The 22,802-nt window shown below is 40.5% G+C and overlaps 2 non-coding genes across 2 annotated transcripts; one reads left to right on the forward strand and one right to left on the reverse strand.

Moving 5' to 3' along the window:
* The first annotated feature begins 9,600 nt into the window (after positions 1-9,600).
* LOC112699728 (small nucleolar RNA R71) lies at positions 9,601-9,708 on the forward strand. The gene has a single exon (XR_003152669.1). It is a non-coding gene; the product is annotated as a small nucleolar RNA R71 (small nucleolar RNA).
* A 6,642-nt stretch (positions 9,709-16,350) lies between these two features.
* On the reverse strand, positions 16,351-16,458 carry LOC112699891 (small nucleolar RNA R71). Its single transcript, XR_003152824.1, has one exon. It is a non-coding gene; the product is annotated as a small nucleolar RNA R71 (small nucleolar RNA).
* Positions 16,459-22,802: the final 6,344 nt, after the last annotated feature.

Below are 22,802 nucleotides of genomic sequence, written 5' to 3' on the forward strand. Positions count from 1 at the left end.
TGTCACTACGCCCAACAATCGCGAGTTTGAAGCTCGTCACAGCCATTCAATCATTGAATCCTACTCGGAATACCACAGACAAGGTTTAGACATTCTGGATTCTCATGAATGCTGCCATAAATTCTAGCTTATACCACGAAGATTCTAATTAAGAAATCTAAGAGATACTCATTCAATTTGATGTAGAACGGAGGTGGTTGTCAGGCACACGTTCATGGATTGAGGAAGGTGATGAGTGTCACGGATCATCACCTTCTTCATAGTGAAGCGCGAATGAACATCTTAGATAGGAACAAGCATGCTTTAATGGAAAACAGAAATAATTGCATTACTTCATCGAGACACTGCAGAGCTCCTCACCCCCAACAATGGAGTTTAGAGACTCATGCCGTCAAAGATTATAAAAATTCAGATCTAAGAATGTCATGAGATACAAAATAAGTCTCTAAAAGTTGTTTAAATACTAAACTAGTAACCTAGGTTTACAAAAAATGAGTAAACTAAGATAGATAGTGCAGAAATCCACTTCTGGGGCCCACTTGGTATGTGCTGGGGCTAAGACTTAAGCTTCTCACGTGCTTGAGCTGTTTCTGGAGTTGAACGCCAGGTTGCAACCTGTTTCTGGCGCTGAACGCCAGACTGCAACATGAAAATGGCGTTGAATGCCAGTTTACGTCGTCTATCTTCGTGCAAAGTATGGACTATTATATATTTCTGGAAAGACCTGAATGTCTACTTTCCAACCCAATTGAGAACGCGCCAGTTGGACTCCTGTAGCTCCAAAAAATGCATTCTGAGTGCAGGAAGGTCAGAATCCAACAACATCAGCAGTCCTTTTTCAGCCTAAATCAGATTTTTGCTCAGCTCCCTCAATTTCAGCCAGAAAAATACCTGAAATCACAGAAAAACACACAAACTCATAGTAAAGTCCAGAAATATAATTTTTGCCTAAAAACTAATAAAAATCTACTAAAAACCAATTAAAACATACTAAAATCTACATGAAATTACCCCCCAAAAAGCGTATAAAATATCCGCTCATCAGCTTTCTTGGTGAAGTTTTTTCCACCTCAAAAGATGAGCAAGCTCAGGGTGAAAGTTCAAACCTTGAGACAAAAAGAGGGTGAATCCCTCTATGAAGTTTGGGAAAGATACAAGAAACTAATCAGGAGGTGACCTCCTGACATGCTCTCAGAATGATCTATCCTAGGTATTTTCTATAATGGTCTATCTGAGATATCCAAGATGTCCTTGGATCATTCTGCTGGTGGATCACTCCACCTGAAGAAAACGCCTACAAAGGCACAGGAACTCATTGAAATGGTTCCAAACAACCAGTTCATGTACACTACTTCTGAGAGAAATCCTATGAACAATGGGGTAGCTCAGAAGAAAGGAGTCCTAGAGGTTGACACTCTAAATGCCATATTGGCTCAAAACAAGATATTGACCCAACAGGTCAATATGATCTCTCAGCATCTGACTAGAATGCAAGCTGCAACTAGCAGCACTTAAGACACCTCCTATGATAGAGATGCCTATGATCCAGATCAACCCATGATGGAAGAGGTGAATTACATGGAAGAATCCTATGGAAACACCTACAACTCCTCATGGAGAAATTATCCTAACCTCTCATGCAAGGATCAACAGAAGTATCAACAAGGTTTCAACAATAATCAAGGTGGAAGAACCCAGAATAGGTTCAACAACAGACCACTATTCCCAACTTCTCAGCAACATATAGAGACTTCCAAGTAGAGCCTTTCTGACTTAGGAACCATAGTCTCTGAACTCTTTAAGACCATTCACAGTTTCATAACAGAAACTAGGTCATCCATCAGAAATCTGGAGGTACAAGTTGGTCAGTTGAGCAAGAGAATCCCTAAGACTCCTCCTAACACTCTTCCCAGTAACACTGAAGTAAACCCAAGAAAAGAGTGCAAGGCCATCACTGTAGAAGGTGAGACAAACCTGAAGGGGATACTCTAGCGTTGAATGGCAATAAGGAAGTCCTTACTGGGCGTTCAACGCCTAAAAAGCCACCATCACTGGCATTGAACGCTAGGGCCGTCAAAATGGGCTAAACCCATCGGGCCAGCCCGTTTACCCGTTTAAATGGGCAGGTTTTGCCTCTAAAATTAAGCCCGTTTAAATTTCGGGCTAAACAGGCTGAGCCCGATTAACCCGAAAAAAATGATGGGTTAAACGGGCTAGCTCGCGAGCTAAACGGGTGGCCCGTTTAATTTTTTTTTACATTTTTTTAAAAAGTTGCACTTTTAGCTAATATTTCTCCCGATTTGACCCAAAAATCCGACTCATCAGCTAAAAAATATTTTTTATTGGTTTTTGACCTAAAAGTAGTATTTTTTTGTCAAAAATATTTTTCAAAAAATAAAATAAAATGATAAACAGGCTGGCCCGTTTAACCCATCGGGCTGACCATAAACGGTCCGGGCTAGAAAATTCTTGCCTGCGAATAAAGCAGGTTTAAACGGGCCAGCCCGTTTAACCCATGGGCTTAATGGGCCGAGCCTAATGGGCTGGGTTAGCCCATTTGACAGTCCTATTGAACGCTTGTAAGGAGCTCCTTACTGGGCGTTCAATGCCCAAGGCAGCACAAAAGTTGGCATTGAACGTCAGTGAAGGTATTCAAGTTGGGCGTTCAACTCCCAAAGAGACACAAGTCCTGGCGTTGAACGCCACAATAGGAGTATTTGGCGACCCTAAGCTCACTGAGAACTTTCCTATTGAAGGACTGATAAAACCCAAGGTTCATGAGGAGCCCATTGAAGTTCCCTTGAATGCTTGGTTGAAGATTATAGAATCTGAAGAGTATTCTTCCTCTGAAGAGGAAGAGGAAACTACGGAAGAGCAAGTTGCTCGATACCTAGGACTTCTCACGAAGCTGAATGCCAAGTTGTCTGGCATAGAGACCTTGGAGGAAAAACCTCTGGTGCTCACCAAGGAACTCAATACCTTAGTTCAGTAGAAGTTACCTCAGAAGAAGCCAGATCCCGGACGCTTCTTAATTCCTTGCACCATAGGTACCATGACCTTTGATAAGCCTCTATGTGACCTAAGGTCAAGCATAAACCTCATGCCACTCTTTGTAATGGAGAAGTTGGGAATGTTTGAGGTACAAGCTATAAGAATCTCATTGAAGATGGCAGACAAGTCTTATGGATTAGTAGAAGATGTCTTGGTGAAGGTTGAAGACCTTTACATCCCTGCTGACTTCATAATCCTAGATACTGGGAAGGAATTGGATGAATTCATCATCCTTGGAAGACCCTTCCTAGCTACAGCCAAGGCTGTGATTGATGTAGATAGAGAAAAACTAGTCATGCAATTAGATGAGGACTATCTTGTGTTCAAGGTTCATAAACCTCATTCTACCTCAACTAAAGGAAGCACCATTCATAAACATGGAATGCTTCAACCACTCCTCTTAGTACAGAGCCTAACAAAGCCCCCAAACACCAATTCTAAGTTTGGTGTGGGACAGCCATCATCAAGGTCTGAGAGGAAAGGCACTAAGAAGAAAGTGCCCATGGGCTGGAGCGGTAAGAAAATCTCCACTAAAGGCCTCTCACCTGGCATGAGAGTTGTCTTCACTGACAATTGATGAGCGGATAATTTATACGCTTTTTGACATTATTTTTAGTATGTTTTTAGTATGTTTTAGTTAGTTTTTATTATATTTTTATTAGTTTTTAGTTAAAATTCACTTTTCTGGACTTTACTATGAGTTTGTGTGTTTTTCTGTGATTTCAGGTATTTTCTGGCTGAAATTGAGGGACCTGAGCAAAAATCTGATTCAGAGGCTGAAAAGGACTGCAGATGCTGTTGGATTCTGACCTCCCTGCACTCGAAGTGGATTTTCTAGAGCTACAGAGGCCCAATTGGTGCGCTCTCAATTGTGTTGGAAATTAGACATCCGGGGCTTTCCAGAAATGTATAATAGTTCATACTTTGCTCGAGATTTGGTGGCCCAAATAGGCGTTCTAAGTCAGCTCAAGAATTCTGGCGTAAAACGCTGGAACTGGCACAAGAATGGGAGTTAAACGCCCAAACTGGCACAAAAGCTGGCATTTAACTTCAAGAAAAGTCTCTACACATGAAAGCTTCAATGCTCAGCCCAAGCACACACCAAGTGGGCCTGGAAGTGGATTTTTATGACATTTACTCATCTTTGTAAACCCTAAGCTATTAGTCCTCTACAAATAGGACCTTTTGCTATTGTATTAGGGAGATCTTTCGATCATGTTTTTATGATTGAACCCTCTTTGGGAGGTGGTGCGCGAAATTGTGAACAATACTTTTTCACAACTCTCATAATCCCCGGTCATGAACCCCAAAAACTTGGTAGCTCAATACCATGGCATTACACAACTTCGCACAACTAACCAGCAAGTGCACTGGGTCGTCCAAGTAATAAACCTTACGCGAGTAAGGGTCGATCCCACGGAGATTGTTAGTATTGAAGCAAGCTATGGTCATCTTGTAAATCTTAGTTAGGCAAACTCAAATGGTAATGGTGATGAACGAAAATAACACAAAGGATAAAGATAGTGATACTTATGTAATTCATTGGTAGGAACTTCAGATAAGCGCATGAAGATGCCTTCCCTTCCGTCTCTCTGCTTTCCTACTGTCTTCATCCAATCCTTCTTACTCCTTTCCATGGCAAGCTTAAGCAAGGGTTTCACCGTTGTCAGTGGCTACCTCCCATCCTCTCAGTGAAAGCGATTGCATATGCTCTGTCACAGCATAGCGGAATTCATCTGTCGGTTCTCAATCAGGCCGGAATAGAATCCAGTGATTCTTTTGCGTCTGTCACTAACGCCCCGCCCTCAGGAGTTTGAAGCACGTCACAGTCATTCAATCATTGAATCCTACTCAGAATACCACAGACAAGGTTAGACCTTCCGGATTCTCTTGAATGCTGCCATCAGTTCTCGCCTATACCACGAAGATTCCGGTTAAAGAATCCAAGAGATATTCACTAGAGCTTTGGTTGCTTGTAGAATAAAAGTGGTTGTCAGTCACCTTGTTCATGGGTGAGAATGATGATGAGTGTCACGGATCATCACATTCATCAAGTTGAAGAACAAGTGATATCTTAGAACAAGAACAAGCGGAATTGAATAGAAGAACAATAGTAATTGCATTAATACTCGAGGTACAGCAGAGCTCCACACCTTAATCTATGGTGTGTAGAAACTCCACCGTTGAAAATACATAAGAACAAAAGTGATCATTGGTTTCGGCCCCAGAGAGGGAACCAGAAGAACCAAGATGAAAATACAATAGTAAAAGGTCCTACTTATAGAAAACTAGTAGCCTAAGGTTTACAGAGATGAGTAAATGACATAAAAATCCACTTCCGGGCCCACTTGGTGTGTGCTTGGGCTGAGCAATGAAGCAATTTCGTGTAGAGACTCTTCTTGGAGTTAAACGCCAGCTTTTATGCCAGTTTGGGCGTTTAACTCCCATTTAGGTGCCAGTTCCGGCGTTTAACGCTGGAATTTCTGAGGGTGACTTTGAACGCCGGTTTGAGCCATCAAATCTTGGACAAAGTATGGACTATCATATATTGCTGGAAATCCCAGGATGTCTACTTTCCAACGCCGTTGAGAGCGCGCCAATTGGGCTTCTGTAGCTCCAGAAAATCCACTTCGAGTGCAGGGAGGTCAGAATCCAATAGCATCTGCAGTCCTTTTGAGTCTCTGGATCAGATTTTTGCTCAGATCCCTCAATTTCAGCCAGAAAATACCTGAAATCACAGAAAAACACACAAACTCATAGTAAAGTCTAGAAAAGTGAATTTTAACTAAAAACTAATAAAAATATAATAAAAACTAACTAAAAGATACTAAAAACATACTAAAAACAATGCCAAAAAGTGTATAAATTATCCGCTCATCACAACACCAAACTTAAATTGTTGCTTGTCCTCAAGCAACTGAAAATCAAATAAGATAAAAAGAAGAGAATATACTATAGACTCCAAACTATCAATGAAACTTAGCTCCAAATTAGATGAGCGGGACTAGTAGCTTTTTGCCTCCGAACAGTTTTGGCATCTCACTTTATCCTTTGAAATTCAGAATGATTGGCTTCTTTAGGAACTCAGAATCCAGATAGTGTTATTGATTCTCCTAGTTAAGTATGATGATTCTTGAACACAGCTACTTATTGAGTCTTGGCCGTGGCCCAAAGCACTCTGTTTTCTAGTATTACCACCGGATACATACATGCCACAGACACATAATTAGGTGAACCTTTTCAGATTGTGACTCAGCTTTGCTAAAGTCCCCAATTAGAGGTGTCCAGGGTTCTTAAGCACACTCTTTTTGCCTTCGATCACAACTTTATTTCTTTCTTTTTCTTTTTCTTTTTCTTTCTCCCTTTTTTTTTCGTTTTTCTCCTTCTTTTTTTTTTGTATTCACTGCTTTTTCTTGCTTCAAGAATCATTTTTATGATTTTTCAGATCCTCAGTAACATGTCTCCTTTTTCATCATTCTTTCAAGAGCCAACAATTTTAACATTCATGAACAACAAATTCAAAAGACATATGCATTGTTTAAGCATACATTCAGAAAACAAAAAGTATTGTCACCACATCAAACTAATTAAGCTAGTTTTAAAGATGAATTTGAAATCCTGTACTTCTTGTTCTTTTGTGATAAAAACAGTTTTCTTTTAAGAAAGGTGATGGATTCATAGGACATTCATAACTTTAAGGCATTGACACTAAGACACTAATGATCATAAGACACAAACATGGACAAACATAAGCATAAAATTCGAAAAACAGAAGAATAAAGAACAAGGAAATCAAAGAACGGGTCCACCTTAGTGATGGCGGCTCTTTCTTCCTCTTGAAGGTCTTATGGAGTGCTTGAGCTCCTCAATGTCTCTTCCTTGTCTTTGTTGCTCCTCTCTCATGATTCTTTGATCTTCTCTAATTTCATGGAGGAGAATGGAGTGTTCTTGGTGCTCCACCCTTAGTTGTCCCATGTTGGAACTCAATTCTCCTAGGGAGGTGTTCAGTTGCTCCCAATAGTCTTGTGGAGGAAAGTGCATCCCTTGAGGTGAATCTCTCCATCTCCCATGACTCGGAGGTGGAAGCTTTTGCCTTCCCTTTTCTCTTTCTAGAGGTTTCTCCGGCCTTGGATGCCATAAATGGTTATGGAAAAACAAAAAGCAATGCTTTTACCACACCAAACTTAAAAGGTTTGCTCGTCCTCGAGCAAAAGAAGAAAGAAGAGAGTAGAAGAAGAAGGAATGAGGAAGAAGGGAATGGCTTTGTGTTTCGGCCATTATAGGTGGGTTTGGGTGGGAAAGTGGTTGAATTTGAATGGTGAGGTAGGTGAGGTTTTATAAAGGATGGAGGTGATTGGTGGATGGTGAAGAAGAAGAGAGGGTGGTGGGGTTAGTGGGGATCCTGTGGGGTCCACAGATCCTTAGGTGTCAAGGAAAAGTCATCCCTGCACCAAATGGCATTCAAAAACACGTTTTGAGCCAATTCTGGCGTTAAACGCCGGGCTGGTGCCCATTTCTGGCGTTTAACGCCAGGTTCTTGCCCTTTCCTGGCGTTTAACGCCAGTCTGGTGCCCCTTTCTGGCGTTAAACGCCCAGAATGGTGCCAGGCTGGGCGTTAAACGCCCACCAGCTAACCTCACTGGCGTTTAAACGCCAGTGAGTTCTTCCTCCAGGGTGTGCTGTTTTTCTTCCTGTTTTTCATTCTGTTTTTGCTTTTTCAATTGATTTTGTGACTTCTCATGATCATCAACCTACAAAAAAGATAAAATAACAAAAGAAAATAGTTAATTATATAACATTGGGTTGCCTCCCAACAAGCGCTTCTTTATTGTCATTAGCTTGACAGAGGACTCTCATGGAGCCTCACAGATACTCAGAGCTATGTTGGAACCTCCCAACACCAAACTTAGAGTTTGAATGTGGGGGTTCAACACCAAACTTAGAGTTTGGTTGTGGCCTCCCAACACCAAACTTAGAGTTTGACTGTGGGGGCTCTGTTTGGCTCTGTTTTGAGAGAAGCTCTTCATGCTTCCTCTCCATGATGACAGAGGGATATCCTTGGGCCTTAAACACCAAGGATTCTTCATTCACTTGAATGATCAACTCTCCTCTATCAACATCAATCACAGCCTTTGCTGTGGCTAGGAAGGGTCTGCCAAGGATGATGGATTCATCCATGCACTTCCCAGTTTCTAGGACTATGAAGTCAGTAGGGATGTAATGGTCTTCAACTTTAACCAGAACATCCTCTACAAGTCCATGGGCTTGTTTTCTTGAGTTGTCTGCCATCTCTAGTGAGATTCTTGCAGCTTGCACCTCAAAGAACCCTAATTTCTCCATTACAGAGAGGGGCATGAGGTTTACACTTGACCCTAAGTCACACAAGGCCTTCTTGAAGGTCATGGTGCCTATGGTACAAGGTATAGAAAACTTCCCAGGATCCTGCCTCTTTTGAGGCAGTCTCTGCCTAGACAAGTTATTCAGTTCTTTGGTGAGCAAAGGGGATTCATCCTCCCAAGTCTCATTTCCAAATAACTTGTCATTCAGCTTCATGATTGCTCCAAGGTATTTGGCAACTTGCTCTTCAGTGACATACTCATCCTCTTCAGAGGAAGAATATTCATCAGAGTTCATGAATGGCAGAAGTAAGTCCAATGGAATCTCCATGGTCTCAGTTTGAGCCTCAGATTCCCATGGTTCCTCATTGGGGAACTCATTGGAGGCCAGTGGACGTCCAGTGAGGCCTTCCTCAGTGGCGTTAACTGCCTCTTCTTCCTCCCAAAATTCGGCCATGTTGATGGCCTTGCACTCTCCTTTTGGATTTTCTTCTGTATTGCTTGGGAGAGTACTAGGAGGGAGTTCAGTAATTTTCTTGCTCAGCTGACCCACTTGTCCTTCCAAATTTCTAATGGAGGACCTTGTTTCATTCATGAAACTTTGTGTGGTTTTGATTAGATCAGAGACCATGGTTGCTAAGTCAGAGGTATTCTGCTTAGAGCTCTCTGTCTGTTGCTGAGAAGATGATGGAAAAGGCTTGCTATTGCTAAACCTGTTTCTTCCACCATTATTGTTGAAACCTTGTTGAGGTCTCTGTTGATCCTTCCATGAGAGAGTTGGATGATTCCTCCATGAAGGATTATAGGTGTTTCCATAGGGTTCTCCCATGTAATTCACCTCTTTCATTGAAGGGTTCTCAGGATCATAAGCTTCTTCCTCAGATGAAGCTTCCTTAGTACTGCTTGGTGCATTTTGCATTCCAGACAGACTTTGAGAAATCATATTGACTTGTTGAGTCAATATTTTGTTCTGAGCCAATATGGCATTCAGAGTGTCAATCTCAAGAACTCCTTTCTTCTGACTAGTCCCATTGTTCACAGGATTTCTTTCAGAAGTGTACATGAATTGGTTATTTGCAACCATTTCAATTAGCTCTTGAGCCTCTGTAGGCGTCTTCTTCAGATGAAGAGATCCTCCAGAAGAGCTATCCAAAGACATCTTGGATAGTTCAGAGAGACCATCATAGAAAATACCTATGATGCTCCATTCAGAAAGCATATCAGAAGGACACTTTCTGATTAATTGTTTGTATCTTTCCCAAGCTTCATAGAGGGATTCTCCTTCCTTCTGTCTGAAGGTTTGGACTTCTACTCTAAGCTTACTCAATTTTTGAGGTGGAAAGAACTTTGCCAAGAAGGCATTGACTAGCTTTTCCCAAGAGTCCAGGCTTTCTTTAGGTTGTGAGTCCAACCATGTTCTAGCTCTGTCTCTTACAGCAAAAGGGAATAGCATTAGTCTATAGACCTTAGGGTCAACCCCATTAGTCTTAACAGTGTCACAGATTTGCAAGAATTCAGCTAAAAACTGATGAGGATCTTCCAATGGAAGTCCATGGAACTTGCAATTCTGTTGCATTAGAGAAACTAATTGAGGCTTAAGCTCAAAGTTGTTTGCTCCAATGGCAGGGATAGAGATGCTTCTCCCATAGAAGTCGGGAGTAGGTGCAGTAAAGTCACCCAGCATCTTCCTTGCATTGTTGGCATTGTTGTTGTTTTCGGCTGCCATTTGTTCTTCTTCCTTGAAGAATTCGTTCAGGTGCTCTAAAGAGAGTTGTGCTTTGGCTTCTCTTAGCTTTCTCTTCAAGGTCCTTTCAGGTTCAGGATCAGCCTCAACAAGAATGCTTTTGTCTTTGCTCCTGCTCATAAGAAAGAGAAGGGAACAAGAGAATGTGGAATCCTCTATGTCACAGTATAGAGATTCCTTAAGGTGTCAGAGGAAAAGAAGAGTAGAAGACAGAAGTGGAAAATTCGAACTTAACAAAGGAGATGGAGTTCGAATTTTGCATTAAGGGATAGTGTTAGTCCATAAATAGAAGGATGTGAGAAGGAGGGAAGTGATTTTCGAAAATTAAGTGAAAAATTTTGAAAACATTTTTGAAAAACATTACTTAATTTTCGAAAATGAAAATGGAAAAGAAATCGAGTGATTTTTGAAAAAGATTTTGAAATTAGAAATCAAAAAGATTTGATTGAAAACTATTTTGAAAAAGATGTGGTTAAGAAGATATGATTGATTAAAAAAAATGTGATTGAGAAGATATGATTTGAAAAACATTTTAAAAAGATTTGATTTGAAAATTAAAAACTTGACTAACAAGAAAAGATATGATTCAAATATTAAACCTTTCTCAACAGAAAAGGCAACATACTTGAGATGTTGAATCAAATCATTAATTGATAGTAAGTATCTTTAAAATTGGAAAGAAATTGATTTTGAAAAAGATTTGATTGGAAAATTGATTTGAAAAAGATTTGATTTTGAAAAGATTTTGAAAACTTAGAAAAAATTTGATTTGAAAACAAAATCTTCCCTTCTAGCCATCCTGGCGTTAAACGCCCAGAATGGTATCCATTCTGGCGTTTAACGCCCAAAATGCTACCCTTTTGGGCGTTAAACGCCTAACCAGGTACCCTGGCTGGCGTTTAAACGCCAGTCTGTCCTTCTTCACTGGGCGTTTTGAACGCCCAGCTTTTTCTGTGTAATTCATCTGCTGTATGTTCTGAATCTTCAATTATCTGTATTATTGACTTGAAAAGACACAAATTAAAAATATTTTTCGATTTTTTTATAATAAGAACAAATCAAAATGCAACAAGAATCAAATAACAATGCATGCAAGACACCAAACTTATCAGTTTGTATACTACTGACACTAACAAAATGAAAATGCATATGAGACACACAAAACAATCAAGTCAATTGAATTCAAAGATCAGAGCAAGTAAATCATCAAGAACATCTTGAAGATCACCAAGATACATGAATGAATGCATGCAATTGACACCAAACTTAAGATGAGACACTAGACTCAAACAAGAAATTTTTTGGATTTTGTGATTTTGTAAATTTTTTTGTGTTTTTTTTTTCGAAAATTATGTAGAAAAAGAAAATAAAGGTATCAAAATTCTTAATGAGAATTCCAGGAATCATGCAATGTTAGTCTAAAGCTTTAGTCTAAAGAAATTAGACATGGCCGGCCAAGCTTCAGCAGGACATTGCATTCAAGAGCTAAATTGATGAAGATCAATCAGCTTTGGTGATGATAAGAACATCACTTTGAAACACTAGAATTCATTCTTAAGAACTCTGAAGAAAAATACCTAATCTAAGCAACAAGATGAACCGTCAGTTGTCCATACACAAACAATCCCCGGCAATAACGCCAAAAACTTGGTGTTGTTGCCGGATCTTGGCACTGATGTTACCAAAAGCTTGCTCAAAACTTGAACAATCCCCGGCAACGGCGCCAAAAACTTGGTGCGCGAAATTGTGAACAATACTTTTTCACAACTCTCATAATCCCCGGTCATGAACCCCAAAAACTTGGTAGCTCAATACCATGGCATTACACAACTTCGCACAACTAACCAGCAAGTGCACTGGGTCGTCCAAGTAATAAACCTTACGCGAGTAAGGGTCGATCCCACGGAGATTGTTAGTATTGAAGCAAGCTATGGTCATCTTGTAAATCTTAGTCAGGCAAACTCAAATGGTAATGGTGATGAACGAAAATAACACAAAGGATAAAGATAGTGATACTTATGTAATTCATTGGTAGGAACTTCAGATAAGCGCATGAAGATGCCTTCCCTTCCGTCTCTCTGCTTTCCTACTGTCTTCATCCAATCCTTCTTACTCCTTTCCATGGCAAGCTTAAGCAAGGGTTTCACCGTTGTCAGTGGCTACCTCCCATCCTCTCAGTGAAAGCGATTGCATATGCTCTGTCACAGCATAGCGGAATTCATCTGTCGGTTCTCAATCAGGCCGGAATAGAATCCAGTGATTCTTTTGCGTCTGTCACTAACGCCCCGCCCTCAGGAGTTTGAAGCACGTCACAGTCATTCAATCATTGAATCCTACTCAGAATACCACAGACAAGGTTAGACCTTCCGGATTCTCTTGAATGCTGCCATCAGTTCTCGCCTATACCACGAAGATTCCGGTTAAAGAATCCAAGAGATATTCACTAGAGCTTTGGTTGCTTGTAGAACAAAAGTGGTTGTCAGTCACCTTGTTCATGGGTGAGAATGATGATGAGTGTCACGGATCATCACATTCATCAAGTTGAAGAACAAGTGATATCTTAGAACAAGAACAAGCGGAATTGAATAGAAGAACAATAGTAATTGCATTAATACTCGAGGTACAGCAGAGCTCCACACCTTAATCTATGGTGTGTAGAAACTCCACCGTTGAAAATACATAAGAACAAAAGTGATCATTGGTTTCGGCCCCAGAGAGGGAACCAGAAGAACCAAGATGAAAATACAATAGTAAAAGGTCCTACTTATAGAAAACTAGTAGCCTAAGGTTTACAGAGATGAGTAAATGACATAAAAATCCACTTCCGGGCCCACTTGGTGTGTGCTTGGGCTGAGCAATGAAGCAATTTCGTGTAGAGACTCTTCTTGGAGTTAAACGCCAGCTTTTATGCCAGTTTGGGCGTTTAACTCCCATTTAGGTGCCAGTTCCGGCGTTTAACGCTGGAATTTCTGAGGGTGACTTTGAACGCCAGTTTGGGCCATCAAATCTTGGGCAAAGTATGGACTATCATATATTGCTGGAAAGCCCAGGATGTCTACTTTCCAACGCCGTTGAGAGCGCGCCAATTGGGCTTCTGTAGCTCCAGAAAATCCACTTCGAGTGCAGGGAGGTCAGAATCCAACAGCATCTGCAGTCCTTTTGAGTCTCTGGATCAGATTTTTGCTCAGATCCCTCAATTTCAGCCAGAAAATACCTGAAATCACAGAAAAACACACAAACTCATAATAAAGTCCAGAAAAGTGAATTTTAACTAAAAACTAATAAAAATATAATAAAAACTAACTAAAAGATACTAAAAACATACTAAAAACAATGCCAAAAAGTGTATAAATTATCCGCTCATCAGGAGGCTGGCCATTCGGCCATGCCTAGACCTTGTTCTTATGTATTTTCAACGGTGGAGTTTCTACACACCATAGATTAAGGTGTGGAGCTCTGCTGTACCTCGAGTATTAATGCAATTACTATTGTTCTTCTATTCAATTCGGCTTATTCTTGTTATAAGATATCACTTGTTCCTCAGCTTGATGAATGTGATGATCCGTGACACACATCATCATTCTCACCTATGAACGTGTGCCTGACAACCACCTCCGTTCTACCTTAGATTGAGTGGATATCTCTTGGATCCCTTAATCAGAATCTTTGTGGTATAAGCTAGAATTGATGGCGGTATTCAAGAGAATTCGGAAGCTCTAAACCTTGTCTGTGGTATTCTGAGGAGGATTCAAGGATTAAATGACTGTGACGAGCTTCAAACTCCTGAAGGCTGGGCGTTAGTGACAGACGCAAAAGAATCACTAGATTCTATTCCAACCTGATTGAGAACCGACAGATAATTAGCCGTGCTGTGACAGAGCGCGTTGAACATTTTCACTGAGAGGACGGGACTGTAGCTATTGACAACGGTGATGCCCAACATACAGCTTGCCATGGAAAGGAGTAAGAAGGATTGGATGAAGACAGTAGGAAAGCAGAGAGACGGAAGGGACAAAGCATCTCCATACGCTTATCTGAAATTCTCACCAATGAATTACATAAGTATCTCTATCCTTATTTTATGTTTTATGTTATCCTCCATAACCATTTGAGTTCGCCTGACTGAGATTTACAAGATGACCATAGCTTGCTTCATAGCAACAATCTCCGTGGGATCGACCCTTACTCGCGTAAGGTTTATTACTTGGACGACCCAGTGCACTTGCTGGTTAGTTGTGCGAAGTTGTGATAAAGAGTTGAGATTGCAATTGAGTATACCATGTTGATGGCGCCATTGATGATCACAATTTCGTGCACCAAGTTTTTGGTGCCGTTGCCGGGGATTGTTTTAGTTTGGACAACTGACGGTTCATCTTGTTGCTTAGATTAGGTATTTTTCAGAATTTTTAAGAGTGAATTCTAGAGTTTCAAGGTGATGTTCTTATCATCACCAAAGCTGATTGATTCTCATCAATTTAGCTCTTGAATGCAATGTCCTGCTGAAACTTGGCTAGCCATGTCTAATTTCTTTAGACTAAAGCTTTAGACTAACATTGCATGATTCCTGGAATTCTTATTAAAAATTTTGAATCTCTTTATTTTCTTTTCCATATAATTTTCGAAAAATCCAAAAAAATTACAAAATCATAAAAAACCAAAAATATTTCTTGTTTGAGTCTAGTGTCTCATTTTAAGTTTGGTGTCAATTGCATGCATTTTTTGAATTCATTCATGTGTCTTCATTAATCTTCAAGTTGTTCTTGATGATTTCCTTACTCTGATCTTTAAATTCTCTTGTCTTGAGTGTTTTGTTGTTTCTTATATGCATTCTCAATTTGTTAGTGTCAATAGTATACAAACTTCTAAGTTTGGTGTCTTGCATGCATTGCTTATTTGATTTTAGTTGCATTTTGATTATTCCTCATCATTAAAAATCCAAAATTTTTTTTTAATTGGTGTCTTTTCAAGTCAATAATACAGAGAATTGAAGATTCAGAACATACAGCAGAGGAATTACACAGAAAAAGCTGGGTGTTAAAAATGCCCAGTGAAGAAGGAAAACTGGCGTTTAAACGCCAGCCAGGGTGCCTGGCTGGGCGTTTAACGCCCAAAAGGGTAGCATTTTGGGCGTTAAACGCCAGAATAGATACCATTCTGGGCGTTTAACACCAGGATGGCACAAGAGGGAAGATTTTGTTTTTAATTCAAATTTTTTTCAAGTTTCCATAATTTTTTAAAAATTAAATCTTTTTAAATTGTTTTTCAATCATATCTTTTCAATCATATCTTTTTAAAACCATAATTTTTCAATCATATCTTTTTAATCACATCTTTTTCAAAATAGTTTTCAATCATATCTTTTTGATTTCTAATTTCAAAATCTTTTTCAAATTTCACTTAATTTCTTTCCCAATCTTGGTTTTCGAAAATCAATTACCATTTTTCAAAATTTTTTTTAATTAATTCACTTTAATTTTCGAAAATTTCTTTCCCTCTTCTCACATCCTTCTATTTATGGACTAACACTCCTCCTCAATGCACAATTCGAACTCTATCTAACTTGATAAGTTCAAATTCTTCTACCTTCTCCTTCTATTTTTCTTTTCCTCTGACACATCAAGGAATCTCTATACTGTGACATAGAGGATTCCATATTTTTTTTGTTCTCTTCTCTTTCATATGAGTAGGAGCAAAGACAAAGGCATTCTTGTTGAAGCTGACCCTGAACCTGAAAGGACCTCGAAGCGAAAGCTAAGAGAAGTTAAAGCACAATTCTCTGTAGAGGACCTAACAGAAATCTTCAAAGAAGAAGACATGGCAGCCGAAAACAATAACAATGCAAACAATGCAAGGAAGGTGCTGGGTGACTTTACTGCACCTACTCCCGACTTCTATGGGAGAAGCATCTCTATCCCTGCCATTGGAGCAAACAACTTTGTGCTTAAGCCTCAATTAGTTTCTCTAATGCAACAGAATTGCAAGTTCCATGGACTTCCATTGGAAGATCCTCATCAGTTTTTAGCTGAATTCTTGCAAATCTGTGACACTGTCAAGACTAATAGGGTTGACCCTGAGGTCTACAGGCTTATGCTATTCCTTTTTGCTGTAAGAGACAAAGCTAGGATATGGTTGGACTCACAACCTAAAGAAAGGCTGAACTCTTGGGAAAAGCTAGTCAATGCCTTCTTGGCAAAGTTCTTTCCACCTCAAAAATTGAGTAAGCTTAGAGTGGAAGTCCAAACCTTCAGACAGAAGGAAGGTGAATCCCTCTATGAAGCTTGGGAAAGATACAAACAGTTGATCAGAAAATGTCCTTCTGACATGCTTTCTGAATGGAGCATCATCGGTATCTTCTATGATGGTCTGTTTGAACTGTCCAAGATGTCATTGGATAGCTCTGCTGGAGGATCTCTTCATCTGAAGAAGACGCCTGCAGAAGCTCAAGAACTCATTGAAATGGTTGCAAATAACCAATTCATGTACACTTCTGAAAAGAATCCTATGAACAATGGGACGAATCAGAAGAAAGGAGTTCTTGAGATTGATACTCTGAATGCCATATTGGCTCAGAACAAAATATTGACTCAGCAAGTCAATATGATTTCTCAAAGTCTGTCTGGAATGCAAGCTGCACCAGGCAGTACTAAGGACGCTTCATCTGAAGAAGAAGCTTATGATCCTGAGAACCCTTCAATGGAAGAGGTGAATTACATGGGAGAACCCTATGGAAACACCTATAATCCTTCATGGAAAAATCATCCAAATCTCTCATGGAAGGATCAACAGAGACCTCAACAAGGTTTCAACAACAATAATGGTGGAAGAAACAGGTTTAGCAATGGCAAGTCTTTTCCATCATCTTCTTAGCAACAGACAGAGAATTCTAAGCAGAGCCACTCTGACTTAGCAACCATGGTCTCTAATCTAATCAACACCACTCAAAGTTTCATGACTGAAACAAGGTCCTCCATTAGAAACTTGGAGGCACAAGTGGGTCAGCTGAGTAAGAAAGTTACTGAACTCCCTCCTAGTACTCTTCCAAGCAATACAGAAGAGAATAAAAAAGGAGAGTGCAAGGCCATCAACATGGCCAAACTTGGAGAGGAGAAAGAGGCAGTGAGTGCCACTGAGGAAGGCCTCAATGGACGTCCACTGGCCTCCAATGAGTTCCCTAATGAGGAACCATGGGAATCTGAGGCTTACACTAAGACCATAGAGATTCCATTGGATTTACTTCTGCCATTCATGAGCTCTGATGAGTATTCTTCCTCTGAAGAGGACGAAGATGTCACTGAAGAGCAAGTTGCTAAGTACCTTGGAGCAATCATGAAGCTAAATGACAAGTTATTTGGTAATGAGACTTGGGAGGATGAACCCCCTTTGCTCACCAAAGAACTGGATGACTTGACTAGGCAGAGATTACCTCAAAAGAGACAGGACCCTGGAAAGTTCTCAATACCTTGTACAGTAGGCACCATGACCTTCAACAAGGCTCTGTGTGACCTAGGGTCAAGCATAAACCTCATGCCTCTCTCTGTAATGGAGAAGCTAGGGATCTTTGAGGTACAAGCTGCAAGAATCTCACTAGAGATGGCAGACAACTCAAGAAAACAAGCTTATGGACTTGTAGAGGATGTTCTGGTAAAAGTTGAAGACCATTACATCCCTGCTGATTTCATAGTCCTAGAGACTGGGAAGTGCATGGATGAATCCATCATCCTTAGCAGACCCTTCCTAGCCACAGCAAAGGCTGTGATTGATGTTGACAAAGGAGAATTGATCATTCAAGTGAATGAAGAATCCTTTGTATTTAAGGCTCAAGGATATCCCTCTATAACCATGGAGAGGAAGCATGAAGAGTTTCTCTCAAAACAGAGTCAAACAGAGCCCCCACAGTCAAACTCTAAGTTGAGTGTTGGGAGGCCACAACCAACTTCTAAGTTTGGTGTTGAACCCCCACATTCAAACTCTAAGTTTGGTGTTGGGAGGTTCCAACATTGCTCTGAGTACCTGTGAGGCTCCATGAGAGCCCACTGTCAAGCTACTGACATTAAAGAAGCACTTGTTGGGAGGCAACCCAATGTTATATTTATCTATTTTCCATTGTTATTTTATGTTTTCTATAGGTTGATGATCATGGGAAGTCACAAAATCAATTAAAAAAGCAAAAACAGCATGAAAAACAGAAAGAAAAATAGCACACCTTGGAGGAAAACTTGCTGGCGTTTAAACGCTAGTAAGGGCAGCAAATGGGCGTTTAACGCCCAGTCTGGCACCATTCTGGGTGTTTAACGCCAGAAAGGGGCACCAGCCTGGTGTTAAACGCCAGGAAGGGGCAAGAAGCTAGCATTAAACGCCAGAAATGGGCACCAGCCCGGCGTTTAACGCTAGAATTGGCAAAACGAGCATTTTTGCTCGCCACTTGGTACAGGGATGAATTTTTCTTGACACCTCAAGCTTTGTGGACCCCACAGGATCCTCACCTACCCCACCACTCTCTCTCTTCTTCACCCATTCACCAATCACCTCAACACCTCTTCCCCAAAACCCCCTCACCTATCAAATCCCACTATTCTCTTCACCACTCACATCCATCCTTCATAAAAACCCCCCCACCTACCTCACCATTCAAATTCAAACCACTTTCCCTCCCAAACCCACCTATAATGGCCAAACCATACACCCCCTCTCCACTCCTATATAAACCCATCTTCACTTCTTCATTTTCACATAACCTAAACAGTAGTTCTCCCCCTTGGCCGAACCACAAAGCCACATCCATCTCCTCTATTTCTTCTTCTTCTACTCTCTTCTTACTTCTTTTGCTCGAGGACGAGCAAACCTTCTAAGTTTGGTGTGGTAAAAGCATTGCTTTTTATTTTTCCATAACCATTTATGGCATCTAAGGCCGGAGAAACCTCTAGAAAGAGGAAAGGGAAGGCAAAAGCTTCCACCTCCGAGTCATGGAAGATGGAGAGATTCATCTCAAGGGTGCATCAAGACCACTTCTATGAAGTTGTGGCCATGAAGAAGGTGATCCCCGAGGTCCCTTTCAAACTCAAAAAGAGTGAATATACGGAGATCCGACATGAGATCCGAAGAAGAGGTTGGGAAGTTCTTACCAACCCCGTTCAACAAGTCAGAATCTTAATGGTTCAAGAGTTCTATGCCAATGCATGGATCACCAAGAACCATGATCAAAGTGTGAACCCAGACCCAAAGAATTGGCTTACAATGGTTCGGGGAAAATGATTAGATTTTAGTCCGAAAGATGTAAGGTTGGCATTCAACTTGCCCATGATGCAAGGAGATGAACACCCTAACACTAGAAGGGTCAACTTTGATCAAAGGTTGGACCAAGTCCTCATAGACATTTGTGAAGAGGGCGCTCAATGGAAGAGAGATTCAAGAGGGAAGCCGGTTCAACTGAGAAGGCATGACCTCAAGCCCATGGCTAGAGGATGGTTGGAGTTTATCCAACGCTCAATCATTCCCACTAGCAACCGGTCCGAAGTTACTATAGACCGGGCTATCATGATTCATAGCATCATGATTGGAGAGGAAGTAGAAGTTCATGAGGTTATATCCCAAGAACTTTATAAGGTGGCGGACAAGTCCTCTACCTTGGCAAGGTTAGCCTTCCCTCATCTCATTTGTCACCTCTATTATTCAGTCGGAATTGACATAGAGGGAGACACCCTCATTAATGAGGACAAGCCCATCACTAAGAAAAGTATGGAGCAAACAAGAGATCCCACTCATCATGAAATCCCTGAGATGCCTCAAAGGATGCACTTTCCTCCACAAAACTATTGGGAGCAAATCAACACCTCCCTAGGAGAATTGAGTTCCAACATGGGATAACTAAGGGTGGAGCACCAAGAACATTCCATTCTCCTCCATGAAATTAGAGAAGATCAAAGAACCATGAGAGAGGAGCAACAAAGGCATGGAAGAGACATTGAGGAGATAAAGCACTCCATAAGATCTTCAAGAGGAAGAACAAGCCGCCATCACTAAGGTGGACCCGTTCTTTAATCTCCTTGTTCTTTAATTTTCTGTTTTTCGAATTTTCATGCTTATGTTCATCTATGTTTGTGTCTTATGATCATTAGTGTCTTAGTGTCTATGCCTTAAAGTTATGAATGTCCTATGAATCCATCACCTTTCTTAAATGAAAAATGTTCTTAATTGAAAAAGAAAAGAATTGCATGAATTTTGAATTTTATAACAGATTAATTCTTTTGATGTGGTGGCAATACTTTGACTTCTGAATGTATGCTTGAACAGTGCATATGTCTTTTGAATTTGTTGTTCATGAATGTTGGCTCGTGAAAGAATGATGAAAAAGGAGACATGTTACTGAGGATCTGAAAAATCATAAAAATGATTCTTGAAGCAAGAAAAAGCAGTGAAAAAAAAAAGAAAGAAAGGAAGAGAGGAAAAAGAAGAAGAAAAAAATAAAGTCATGATCCAAGGCAAAAAGAGTGTGCTTAAGAACCTTGGACACCTCCAATTGGGGACTCTAGCAAAGCTAAGTCACAATCTGAAAAGGTTCACCCAGTTATGTGTCTGTGGCATGTATGTATCCGGTGGTAATACTGGAAGACAGAGTGCTTTGGGCCACGGCCAAGACTCATAAAGTAGTTGTGTTCAAGAATCATCAAACTTAACTAAGAGAGTCAATAACACTATCTGGATTCTGAGTTCCTATAGAAGCCAATCATTCTAAATTTCAAAGGATAGAGTGAGATGCCAAAACTATTCAGAGGCAAAAAGCTACAAGCCCCGCTCATCTAATTGATACTGATCTTCATAGAGGTTTTTAGAATTCATTGCATATTCTCTTCTTTTTATCTTAATTGATTTTCAGTTGCTTGGGGACAAGCAACAATTTAAGTTTGGTGTTGTGATGAGCGGATAATTTATACGCTTTTTGGCATTGTTTTTAGTATGTTTTTAGTATGTTTTAGTTAGTTTTTATTATATTTTTATTATTTTTTAGTTAAAATTCACTTTTCTGGACTTTACTATGAGTTTGTGTGATTTTCTGTGATTTCAGGTATTTTCTGGCTGAAATTGAGGGACCTGAGCAAAAATCTGATTCAGAGGCTAAAAAGGCCTGCAGATGCTGTTGGATTCTAACCTCCCTGCACTCGAAGTGGATTTTCTGGAGCTACAGAAGCCCAATTGGCGCGCTCTCAATTGCGTTGGAACTTAGACATCCTGGGCTTTCCAGCAATGTATAATAGTCCATACTTTGTCTGAGATTTGATGGCCCAAATAGGCGTTCGAAATCAGCTCAAGAATTCTGGCGTAAAACGCCGGAACTGGCACAAGAATGGGAGCTAAACGCCCAAACTGGCACAAAAGCTGGCGTTTAACTCCAAGAAACGTCTCTACACATGAAAGCTTCAATGCTCAGCTCAAGCACACACCAAGTGGGCCTGGAAGTGGATTTTTATGACATTTACTCATCTTTGTAAACCCTAAGCTACTAGTTCTCTACAAATAGGACCTTTTGCTATTGTATTAGGGAGATCTTTCGATCATGTTTTTATGATTGAACCCTCTTTGGGAGGCTGGCCATTCGGCCATGCCTAGACCTTGTTCTTATGTATTTTCAATGGTGGAGTTTCTACACACCATAGATTAAGGTGTGGAGCTCTGCTGTACCTCGAGTATTAATGCAATTACTATTGTTCTTCTATTCAATTCAGCTTATTCTTGTTCTAAGATATCACTTGTTCCTTAACTTGATGAATGTGATGATCCGTGACACTCATCATCATTCTCACCTATGAACGTGTGCCTGACAACCACCTCCGTTCTACCTTAGATTAAGTGGATATCTCTTGGATCCCTTAATCGGAATCTTCGTGGTATAAGCTAGAATTGATGGCGGCATTCAAGAGAATCCAGAAGGTCTAAACCTTTTCTGTGGTATTCTGAGTAGGATTCAAAGATTGAATGACTGTGATGAGCTTCAAACTCCTGAAGGCTGGGCGTCAGTGACAGACGCAAAAGAATCACTAGATTCTATTCCAACCTGATTGAGAACCGACAGATGATTAGCCGTGCTGTGACAGAGCGCGTTGAACATTTTCACTGAGAGGACAGGACTGTAGCCATTGACAACGGTGATGTCCAACATACAGCTTGCCATGGAAAGGAGTAAGAAGGATTGGATGAAGACAGTAGGAAAGCAGAGAGACGGAAGGGACAAAGCATCTCTATACGCTTATCTGAAATTCTCACCAATGAGTTACATAAGTATCTCTATCCTTATTTTATGTTTTATGTTATCCTCCATAACCATTTGAGTTCACCTGACTGAGATTTACAAGATGACCATAGCTTGCTTCATACCAACAATCTCCGTGGGATCGACCCTTACTCGCGTAAGGTTTATTACTTGGACGACCTAGTGCACTTGCTGGTTAGTTGTGCGAAGTTGTGATAAAGAGTTGAAATTGCAATTGAGCATACCATGTTGATGGCGCCATTGATGATCACAATTTCATGCACCAACAATCCAGCCATTCCACACATTGTAAATAGGATCCTGTCTCTAGAGCATGTGGAGCTCATCCATGAGAGCACAAGGAAGAAGTTCACTGTAAGGGGCGAAATTTTTAGCCCCTATCCATCTCCATAAGGAGCTAACCGTC

The sequence above is a fragment of the Arachis hypogaea genome, chromosome 6 (genome assembly GCF_003086295.3).
Source record: "Arachis hypogaea cultivar Tifrunner chromosome 6, arahy.Tifrunner.gnm2.J5K5, whole genome shotgun sequence".
Classification (NCBI taxonomy): Eukaryota; Viridiplantae; Streptophyta; class Magnoliopsida; order Fabales; family Fabaceae; genus Arachis; species Arachis hypogaea.